Below are 10,759 nucleotides of genomic sequence, written 5' to 3' on the forward strand. Positions count from 1 at the left end.
AAGAAAGAAAGAAAGAAAGAAAGAAAGAAAGAAAGAAAGAAAGAAAGAAAGAAAAGACAAAAAAGGAAAAGAAAAGAGAAAGAAAGAAAGAAATAGGGTACTGCAAAGGCTCTCACTTTTAAAAGGTGAGAGTCTCTCACTTGACATTCAAGTATGTGCAAAAACCTTATGTTTCTCTGAACTGGGAGCATAATTTCATTTTGTATATTAATCAAAAAGTACTTTTTGCAATGGTTTTAATATTTCCTATCTTTCCTAGGAATGCAACTCTGTAAATTGAGGAAAGGTTTTATGATGTTTCATGCAGAACTTTAGCAAATATTTTCACCATTTCAGAAGATGATGTTATTAAGCACAACAGTGCTCAAAGACTGCCCTTCCTTGATACAATCCCCCATCAGCACTTTTATCAGTGAATTTATATATAATACAAGCTATCCAACTATTTCACTTTATTTTCTACACTAATCATGTCCAAACGTTTGGAGTATCATTTAATCATGAATTACCTTCCACTTATTTCTCCCATTATATTATATATGGACATCATAATGACTTTTTTGAAAGTTCGTGCAGGTAAATTATTTACCTAATAACTTCATTTCAAGACACTAAGAGGGATGTTACAAATATATGTTGTCAAAGGGTTGGTACAGTTGGAACTCCTGACCCATAAACATTCGTAAACATTCTTCCACCTTGGTTCTTCCTGTGTCTACTTCAACAAACAAGTGAAAAAGGAATATGGGTGACAAATACACCCTAAGCCATTTATTTAAGCTTTTATTTTATGCCTGGCCAGGGGTGGAAGTAAGTGCAAACTTTGCGTACAAAACAGAAATAAAAAAAACTCCATTTGCTGTTCCTTCTTTAAAGGTTCTTTCACTTTTAGTCTCAGAAGAAAGACCCTCATTACCTGTAGGAAAGTGTGATCCTAAAGAGGGATATAAAAGGCGCCTGTGCCTTTATTTAGCCATAAGAATATTCATTATGGAAACTTTGAATGGATTAGGTAAAAATCAGAATAATTTAAAGAAGGTGAGTGGATTAAATCATCTCTCAAAGTAATTTATAAACTATTTCTTTTTTATTTTTGGCTTTGACTGACATGTTTAGTGACTTAGCCTGGGGAAAACTTGGAGAACACTTTTAATGCTCATGCAGAAGGGCATATATATTGGTGAATTTATTATTTTCACTTGTGATATAACACACAACGAGAACATTCAAAGATGAGGACAGAGACTTTTCACCGTTTCCAAAAAATGAACTCTCTTCTTTTGTGCTGTATGCCAACAGTGTCCACACAAACAATACCAAAATAACACAACCCTGAGACATCAGTCATCCCTACAAGGGGCTGATTAACACCTTGAACGTCTTCTTCCTTCTGTTAACACCTGGTCTCTGGAGGGAGTGCTATATGATCCAGCTGACAATTACTAGAACTGGCATGAAGGTAACTCAACCCTGCACTGTGTGACCTTTCACAGTCAGCTTCTATCCACCATCTGTGGAACACAACAATGATGCTTGTCAGCTATGGACTTGACAAAGATATTCTCACTAACTTTTAGAAGCACAGTTACTCCCTTGTCAGCACAGGCACTGATATTTTTCATGTCTCTCTTGTAGAGTCTGAGGGCCCACTCATTAGCACACACTGTCCCCTCCCAGCTTCATTCTGGGTATTTTCTGGACTAAATGGACAGAGTACCCAGTGCCAATGCCTGGTATGCAGCAAGTACCCAAAACTGCAGTTAAATACATAAATATATGAATAAATCAGTGCATCTTCTCTGATGTGACACAGAGAAGCCTCAAATTTGAATGTGTCTCTGGTTGTGAGTTTCCTGAGGGTAGACCTGCATCTCAACATCTAACAACATCCTTCTCGTATCCCTTACATTCCACAGCTTAGCACATCCTTGGTCAAAGCAGACACTGAATAAACATCTATGGAATGAATGAGGGTACTCTTACTTAGCAGATATTTGTGTTACTGGCTTCATAATTCCCAACTGTGCAAGCACACAAAAGATTAATTATTACTGTAGAATAAGATTTGCCACCCACTGAATACAACTTTACTGCAAAGCCTGGCTATGAAAACAAAAGCTGACATGCAGTAATAGAAAACAGCCTGAGCTGGAGCTCAAGAAGGCCAAGTGAAGAGTCCAACTCTGCCACTACTCAGGTGGATCAACCTGAGTACATCAGGTCTTTTGCTGGGCTTTCATTTTGGCCTCTCTGCAATAAGGGATTTAGATTAGAAATATATGTGACAATTTATCCTTGTTATTAGTAGGAATTCATGAATTGGGTAAAGAACATAAAGCCATAAGACTACAGAGCTCAAAACCAAGTAATTTTATAAACTACTTACCAATATAGTAAATTTGCAGTTACTTTACAACTTGTTTTAGCTTTTGAAGCACTATTAATTTAGGTCTTTGCCACAGTTTGATTAACAGCAGTGACAGCTGTATTTGGCTAGTCATGGCAAGACAGAATCAGGGACCATTTACTATGATAAGAACTATTTTTTACAAGAGAAAAATGAGTTTTGAACTGATAAGAAGCTCCTTCAAGTTAGATCATTTGTTTTGTAATTCATATTCTCACATAATGACTTTTGACCTTGGGTACATTGCTTAATACAACTGGATCTCTGATCTGTTATCTATAAAACAGGCTGAATTAGATCAGGCTCAACCAGGGGTGATTCTCCCTCTCTGTCCTCTCCCCAGGGGACATTTGGAAATGTCGGAAGACATTTTGGGTTGTCACAACTAAGTGGGAGGAGATGCTACAGACGTCTGGTGGGTAGAGGCCGGGGATGCTCCTGCTAAACAGCCCACAGTGCCCAGGGCAGCCCCTTAGAACAAAAACATTTCTGTTGATAACAGGGATTGAGAAAAATCTGATTCAGATTACTCCCAAACCCTCTAAAATTAAAAAAAAAAAAATGGTAAGTCTAAATTGTTAAATGTGGAACAGCAGGAGCTTATTTGTAAGCTACGGTTGGTCTACGAGAGAAGTTACAGCTACATGAGCTGAAACTTCTAAAAACTTGAAAGACAACTTACTTGGACATAAGCCCAATTTAAAACCATGCCTACCAGCTTTACACTTTGTGCATCACATGGGTAATTAATGTATAACTGTACCCTCCACAGCGCCCTTTCTTTTTCTTCACCATTTACTCCACAGCAATGGGCATTGTTTGTTTTAGACACAGATGCCAGACAGTTCTGAAAAGACTGACAGTGATATCTTCTTGTCCTCACCGTAGAAGAATAAAGTGGCCCTAAAGATTACTGATAACTGACTGCGGTAAAATGGCTGGGCATTGCCCTTCACACAAAACACAAAGATGGCAACAGCCGGCAGGGAGGACACGTCTGAACTGTATACAGGGTCTACACATAAGATGGATGCCAACTGACAGCTGCTAATTTACATGGGGTACAGAATCCAGCAACATGCCCTACCCTATTATCTTTCTAAAAATTACCAAATATCTGTGACATTCAATTAACAAAACCAATGAAGTATACTCATGGCCCTACACAGAAGTCTATCACCTTGAAAATCACCTATGAGCCTTGGTTTGTTCCAGGTGCACTTAGCAAAAAGATGTTCTCCTGTGCTGGTCAAGACTTCTCAAATTCTTGGTCTGTTAGCCCTAACAGTTCCTATTCTAAGCTCAGCTGTGTGTGTTAAGCTGCCAGAGAAACATCCACATATCTTCTTGAAATAAAATCACAGCAAGCTCACAGTTTTAGAAGAGGAAGGGGAAAAATCTTTTTTCTAACTATCTTCAGAAATGGAGTGCATAAAATATAGATCTGGAAGTGCTACCATGGCATCTCTAATAATTCACCTTGATGATGTCTAAGACCAGAACTGAAGGGTATAATGACAGGGAATTAGAAGAATATCTTTTGCCATAAAGCAAAAAGAGAAAAACCTTTACATTCCCTTTGATATGTGACCATAATAATAATAAAATGAGTGGATGAAAGGTCAGCTCTTACATTTTCCATCGAATTGAAAGTCTCAGCTAGATACGCAACAGAATCCCAAAATGCTAAGGATTTAGTGGCACTTCTTTTCTATATGAGCCTGTCACTAATTGACTCGAAATCATTCAATTTTTATTTACTGCTCTCTGACATATGTCAGGAAATTCCTAGGCTTTACAAAGACAGGGTGAACTGAATCCAAAAAGTTACCTGGGACACAAAAAGTAAGGCTCCACCCTTCAGAGTGAAATAGCCTATGACAGCACATTGTGCAGGAAACTGGGGGTGGGGGTGATCCAGTTTTTGGGAGACTCGGAGGCTTCTTGGAGGAGTAAAATTCACAGCAACAAGAAAGGCAGATACAAATGTGCAAAATCCCAAAAGCAAGAGAAGACACTGTCCCCCTCCAATCATAGGTGTTCATAGGTGATACAAACTCTTAGACATTTGATGAAAAACATATATATTAACAATGGAGACATGAAAAAATTCCATAGAAACATGATTAAAAGCTTTAAAAAGTCTAGGTTCAACCCAAATTTTGATAACCCCAGCCCCCTACACAAGCATATGCCTTACAGAGTCACAGGGCTGGGCCCAGATTCCCACTCCTAACTCCCAGATTTAATCAAGGCAGACTTAAATGGGCAGGAATTAGTGGAACAAGAAACTGGTATGTTTCTAATATTCCCCCACCATGATAAATAAGACCCCACAAGTCAGAGGTTGTAAAATGACAGCCCACAACTGCATCTAGTCTGTAAATATACTGTCTACCTTATTGGTGTCCTAAAAGGTTTGAGCCAGTATTTTTAAATAGGGTATTTCACATTTTTAAAAATGCACATTTCTGGGGCACTTGGGTGGCTCGGTAAGTTATGTGTCAGACTTCTGCTCAGGTCATGATCTCAGGGTTCACAAGCTCAAGCCTCACGTTGGGCTCTATGTGGACGGCTCAGAGCCTGGAGCAGGCTCTGCTTCCTGATTTGGTGTCTCCCTCTCTCTCTGCCACTCTACCCTCTCTCTTACTCTCTCTCTCTCTCTCTCTCGCTCGCTCGCTCTCTCTCTCTCTTGCTCTCGCTCTCTCTCAAGAATAAACATTTAAACACTTTTTAATCATTTAAAATGCAGATTTCCAATCTGAGGGTTTTGGGTGTTTTGCTTGTTTGTTTGTTTTAATACTAGCTACCCCTTTAAGCCATATAAGACTACTCCCTACTGTTCCCACTGCACTGAGGGGATTTTTCTCCCTTCCCACTGCCCTTGTTCTTACAGAGCTTCCTATGATAGGGGCATCTGGGTGGCTCAGTCAGCTGAGCGTCGGACTTCGACTCAGGTCGAAGACCTTCAATCTCATTGTTGGTGAGGTAGGGCCCCACATCGGGCTGGGCTCGCTGCTGTCAGCACAGAACCTGCTTCAGATATCTGCCCCCTCTCTCTCTGCCCCTCCCCCACTCAGGCTCCCTCTCCCAAAAATGAATAAACATCTAAAAAAAAAAAAAAAAAAAAAGGAAGAACTTTCTATGGTAGACAAGTATCCATGCCCAGTTTTCAAAGGTGAGAAAATAGAAATCAAGAGTGCTTTGTGACCTTTCTTCTATCTGCCTATTTCACTCAGGCCCCTTACCTGCCTGGCCCCTTTACATACATCCAAATTGGTGACCCTGGATTTAGGCCGTAACTCCATTTGCCAAAGAGTGCCAACTCAGTGTGCACATGTCATATAACACAACCACATCGAGTTGTCTCCCTAAAAATAGCCTATATCCAGCAGGTCCTTCAGGGGAAAAATGATCAAAGCAAAGTTACCAAGTCTGCTTCTCACCAGGTGTTCCCATCTACTGAAGTTCACCCAGTTTCTCATGCATGGCCAGCCCTAGAAAACCAAAGGCAAAAGCAGAACATCTGCTCGACTATGAACTGGGCCTTGCACTGGCATCAGTGTTTAACCTGGATCCATTTACACAGGCCTGGAATCATGTCTATCATCTGCTCCTTGGTTTTTATTTAGAAACAAATTTCATCAATAATGACCAAAAGCAATTTTTTAAATGCTGTCACTCAAGGAAGTCTCATCTCCAACTCTGGTGTACTCACAAGAGAAGGAACCATGAAGGTAAGCAATGGCTTACAGTCACAGGACCAAAGAACTTTCAAGGCCTGGCAGAGTCTCCCAGTGTTAGGATCAGTGTTGGGACACCATGGTATAAGGAAACTGAGTAGTAAATGGTCCATGTGGTACATCCAGTAATTTTAGACCTCCTCAGTCATGACTGAAAATGCTACTACCAAGGCAGCTTGACAGCAGGCTCTGAGATTACACGTATTTGGGTGCATGTGCCCATTTGCAGAAAGACTGGATATTCAAGTTCAGGAGGTACATTGGGTCTGGTGTGAGGTGTGAGCCAGGCAGAATACAAAAATCCTACAGCCAAAGAAGAGGGAAAGACCACATCTGCTAAACTTCAAAACCCCGTGCTCAGCACAGTGCTGGATAAATAACACATATCACAGTGACATTGAATTATCTCCCTAAATATACTTTATATCCAATAGGTCTTTCACTGGAAAAATGGCTAAGGAAAAGTTACCAAGTCTTCTTCCCACCAGTTGTCCCCAGTTTCTCATGCCAAAGATCAGAGGAAAACACTGGATTCCTTTCCCCTATCCTTTAATCTATCAGCAATTTTATAAGATTCTACCATCAAATTCTCCCCAAATCCTTCCATTTCTACTCATCTCCACCCCTACCTCCCTGGTCCAAGCAGCAGGACTCCCACCTAGACGCCTGCAGTGGTGTCCTAATTGGTCTTGCCACCCGCACAATGCTCTGTAGAAGGCAGCCAGAGGACTTTTATGACCCACAAACCCATATAAGGCATTCCTGTTGATCTTTCTCATAGTACACTTGAAAGTTTGTCCTTCTACATTTATTTGGAGTCTGTTTCATATCTGTTCCCTCACTTGACTATCGGCTCCAAGAAGGCAGGAGTTATGTCTGTAGTAGCCATCCCCATACACAGAGCATGCAACTGACACCAAGTGGATACCCAGCAAAAATGCCTTGCACCCATTTGGGCTCCTTCATTCATCTCTCCCTCAAAAGGACAGGGAGTAGGGCAACAATGATTTCATCTAAAAGGCTGTCATAATCCTAAAAGCTAGCATAATAGCTTACACACCAAAGCACAGTGCATAAAAAGTGTTGTGCTGTCCATCTGTCCCTCTAGTTAAATATGGTCTCTCTAGCTAGTCACGGTGACAAAGAAAGATGCGTGCACTTCTGCTCCATCGCCCACATCCCACACCTGATACTTTCCAAACAATTAATCAATTATTAATTGTGGCAGCGACCACACTTTCATCATTTAAGATCCACCTTCAGAAAGGATGCATAAACATTCTCCACAATGTCTAGCTTCATTAAGAGAACACTCTTCACATGAGCTGAAATCGATACAAAATGAAGAAAGTTTCAGCAGGTGACGCTGAGCTCTACTGCAATGACATCTTCCCCGAAAGGCACACACAGAGCACGGGAGCAGAGCAGTGACAACTGATGGAATCAGAGTAAATGTTTCATTTTTCCACTGCTACTGTGTAAAGTTTGTTGTATTTGCAAAATCAAACAAGGATAGATTCTTCTCAGGCACTATTCTAGGAGAAAAAAAAGTAATGCAAATGTTTAAACAAAAGATAATATTACATGTGTCAATGAAGATTTTCATTTTTCCCGAGTATGTTCTAATTCATTGTTTTTGCTTTATTTTGCTGACGTACAAGATAGTATCTATATTTACACTACTTACTGTAAGACTGTGTGAACAGTCCATTGGGGGTTTTTTAATGAATCTAAATAGTTTTCTTCACTTGGAGGTATGTGCCTATAATAAACTATGCTCAAAATATGCTTACCAATACTGTAAGATGGAAATGCTTTGGAAACAAGGAAACACTATTCATATTAAAGGAGACATCTACATCCCTGAAATGGACAGCAAGTGCTACCAACAGCTCACACTGAAGCCTTACCACTGAGATCACCTGGTGCCAGCCAAGTTCAACCACACCTTCTCAGTTGGGGTTTTTCATCTGCAACTGATGAGACTTAACTCAGAGTTTCCTGAAGAACCTCCTCCACTGGCATCCCTATTACTGTTGACGCCTGGTTTTCCTCCCCCTTCTGACCACTTCTTTGTTTCTCTCGCTGACACTGTCACTGGGTGCAGCCCACAGTCCTGGACGTGCTCTCTCACCTCTGTGCTAATTTATTCACCCTGTCTCTTTTACTGTCACCGCCATTCCTGGCCCAACATCACAGTTGCTCTCTCCAAACTCACCGTCACTTCAGTGTCTCTTTCAATTGTGTATTTTATAAACTGATCTTATCTGCTCCACCCCCGCTCCTCAACCACCTACCTGGCTCTCCCGCTAATTTCCCCATTTTAACAGCAGCATTCCTTCTGAATTAAAATACTTGATGGAAACAATGAACACTTATCTGTAATTTTCAAACTCTCCTTCAGCTCTAGAGAAGGAGAAGTAAAGACGTGTGAAGGAATGGAGTGGGAGCAGAGAGGCTGGGGCTCCTTTTGCTTCCTTGGTCAGACTGGGTGGCTCTGCTGCTTCCCATACAGCCTTACCCCCCAGTGGCTTCAGGACTCCCCCTCCTTCAAGGTAAGAACTCCAGAGCTTTCCATCTGCAAATCTCCCTTCATAATCAGAATGATCCTCCTGACTGCTGCTTTTATCACCCCATGCCTCTGCTCAGCAGCTGCCTGCTCACACAGGGATTCAGTCCTACATATATCTGTTATCTGTGCACTTAATCACTTGTCAAGTACATCCCAGGCCGCAAAGGGTTATTATCATTTAAGTTAAAAAGCTATGACTACAGGGGCGCCTGGGTGGCTCAGTCGGTTAAGCGTCCGACTTCAGCTCAGGTCACGATCTCACGGTTCGTGAGTTCGAGCCCTGCGTCAGGCTCTGGGCTGATGGCTCAGAGCCTGGAGCCTGCTTCCGATTCTGTGTCTCCCTCCCTCTCTCTGACCCTCCCCCGTTCATGCTCTGTCTCTGTCTCAAAAATAAACGTTAAAAAAAAATTTTTAAAAAAAAGCTATGACTACAGTCCAAAAATATTCCAAATAAAAAGAGATCTAAGGACCTGTTCATACCCTTACTGAACACGTTACTTAAAAGACAGACACTAAATTGTGGAAAATATATAAAACTTTTTTGATGACCCTCATTAATGGCGATCATAGTTAATAATATTATATTGTATATTTGAAAATTGCTAAGACAATAGATCTTAAAAGTTCTCATCACAAGAAAAAAATGTGTAACTATGTGTGGTGACGGATGTTAACTTGAATTAATTGTGATAATTATTTCACAATATATCCATAAATCATCATGCCATACACCTGAAACTAATACGTTAATTATATCTCAATTTTTAAAAATAAACAGGAAATGGTAAAATCTAAAGCCTGGACCATCAAAAAAAAAAAAAAAATACCTGTTTTTACATATGCATTTATAGGTGAACTAGGGAACGTGGAAGCCAAAGGAAGGAAGTCCGGTGTGAAAATCAGGGATGCCTTCCCAGGAGAAGAATTACACTTGATCATGAAGAATAAATGGTTTCTAGTTTGGGACGGTAGAAGCTGATGGGAAGAGCATGTACAACCACAATTCCCAATGTGGGCACTGCAAATAATCTTTCTTAGTCCTAAACAAATCATAATCATTCCTTTTGAGGAGTGAAACCCCCTTCTCCCTTTTAGGCCCCCAATCTCTTCTTCCTTCACCCTGTCAATCTATGGAAGATCCACACACCTCAAGACTCAGCCCAAGACCCAACTCTGTGTTCTTTTCTGATCACTCCAGATCCCAAAGACCCTCTCCTTGCCAGACTCCCTGACCACTATCTGTTTCAGACTGACGGCATTTGATTATACATTGTTTTAGTCTCAAACCTCATGTGCCTATCACATTATTTTGTTTACAAACATTTGGTTTGCATATTTTATCTACCCAATGCACTAAAAGCTCAAGCTTTTGGTGGTTTGTCATACAAATGTATGAACATACATAGTAAATGGCTTATTGTACAAATGACAATTGAAATTTTTATGATGAATTAGAAGTGTAATTTAAGATACAAATCACACAAGTATCGCAATGAAACATATAGGTACGTGGTAGCACTCACCTAAGATTCTTGTGATCAACTTAAAACCACACATCTCCTTAAGGTAAAAAGTAAAAGACATTTCCTTAGTTTCTTTCATCTGTCTTCACCAGATCACCGTCTCACCAATTCTTTTATTAGAAAAGAGATTGAGAGCTCATAGTAGAGGTAAACCAATACTGCCCCGCAAAGCGCTGAATAAAGAATTCCACAGTCAAGAGCTACAGGAGATACAAACTCATCAATGTACCTTACAATCTGAGAGCATAATCAATAGCATTTGTAAGCTCATCTCTCCTACTTAACAATCGCACTCCATGTGAATATAGCAGAATCCGATCCACTTGGATGTTAGAGAAATCTCTCCTCTTTCAAACTCTTTCTCCTGATTCTAGGATACCATGAAAAGACATTTTCAGCATCTTGTGAAGAGCTAAATGCATTCAAAGTCTATATTATCAAGCATCAAGAACAAATTCCACCTGTTTCCCATTCTAACATTTTTGAGTAAAGGGGACTAGAAACACCAGGAGAC

Source organism: Herpailurus yagouaroundi, unplaced genomic scaffold (assembly GCF_014898765.1).
Source record: "Herpailurus yagouaroundi ecotype Mexico unplaced genomic scaffold, PumYag 142, whole genome shotgun sequence".
Classification (NCBI taxonomy): Eukaryota; Metazoa; Chordata; class Mammalia; order Carnivora; family Felidae; genus Herpailurus; species Herpailurus yagouaroundi.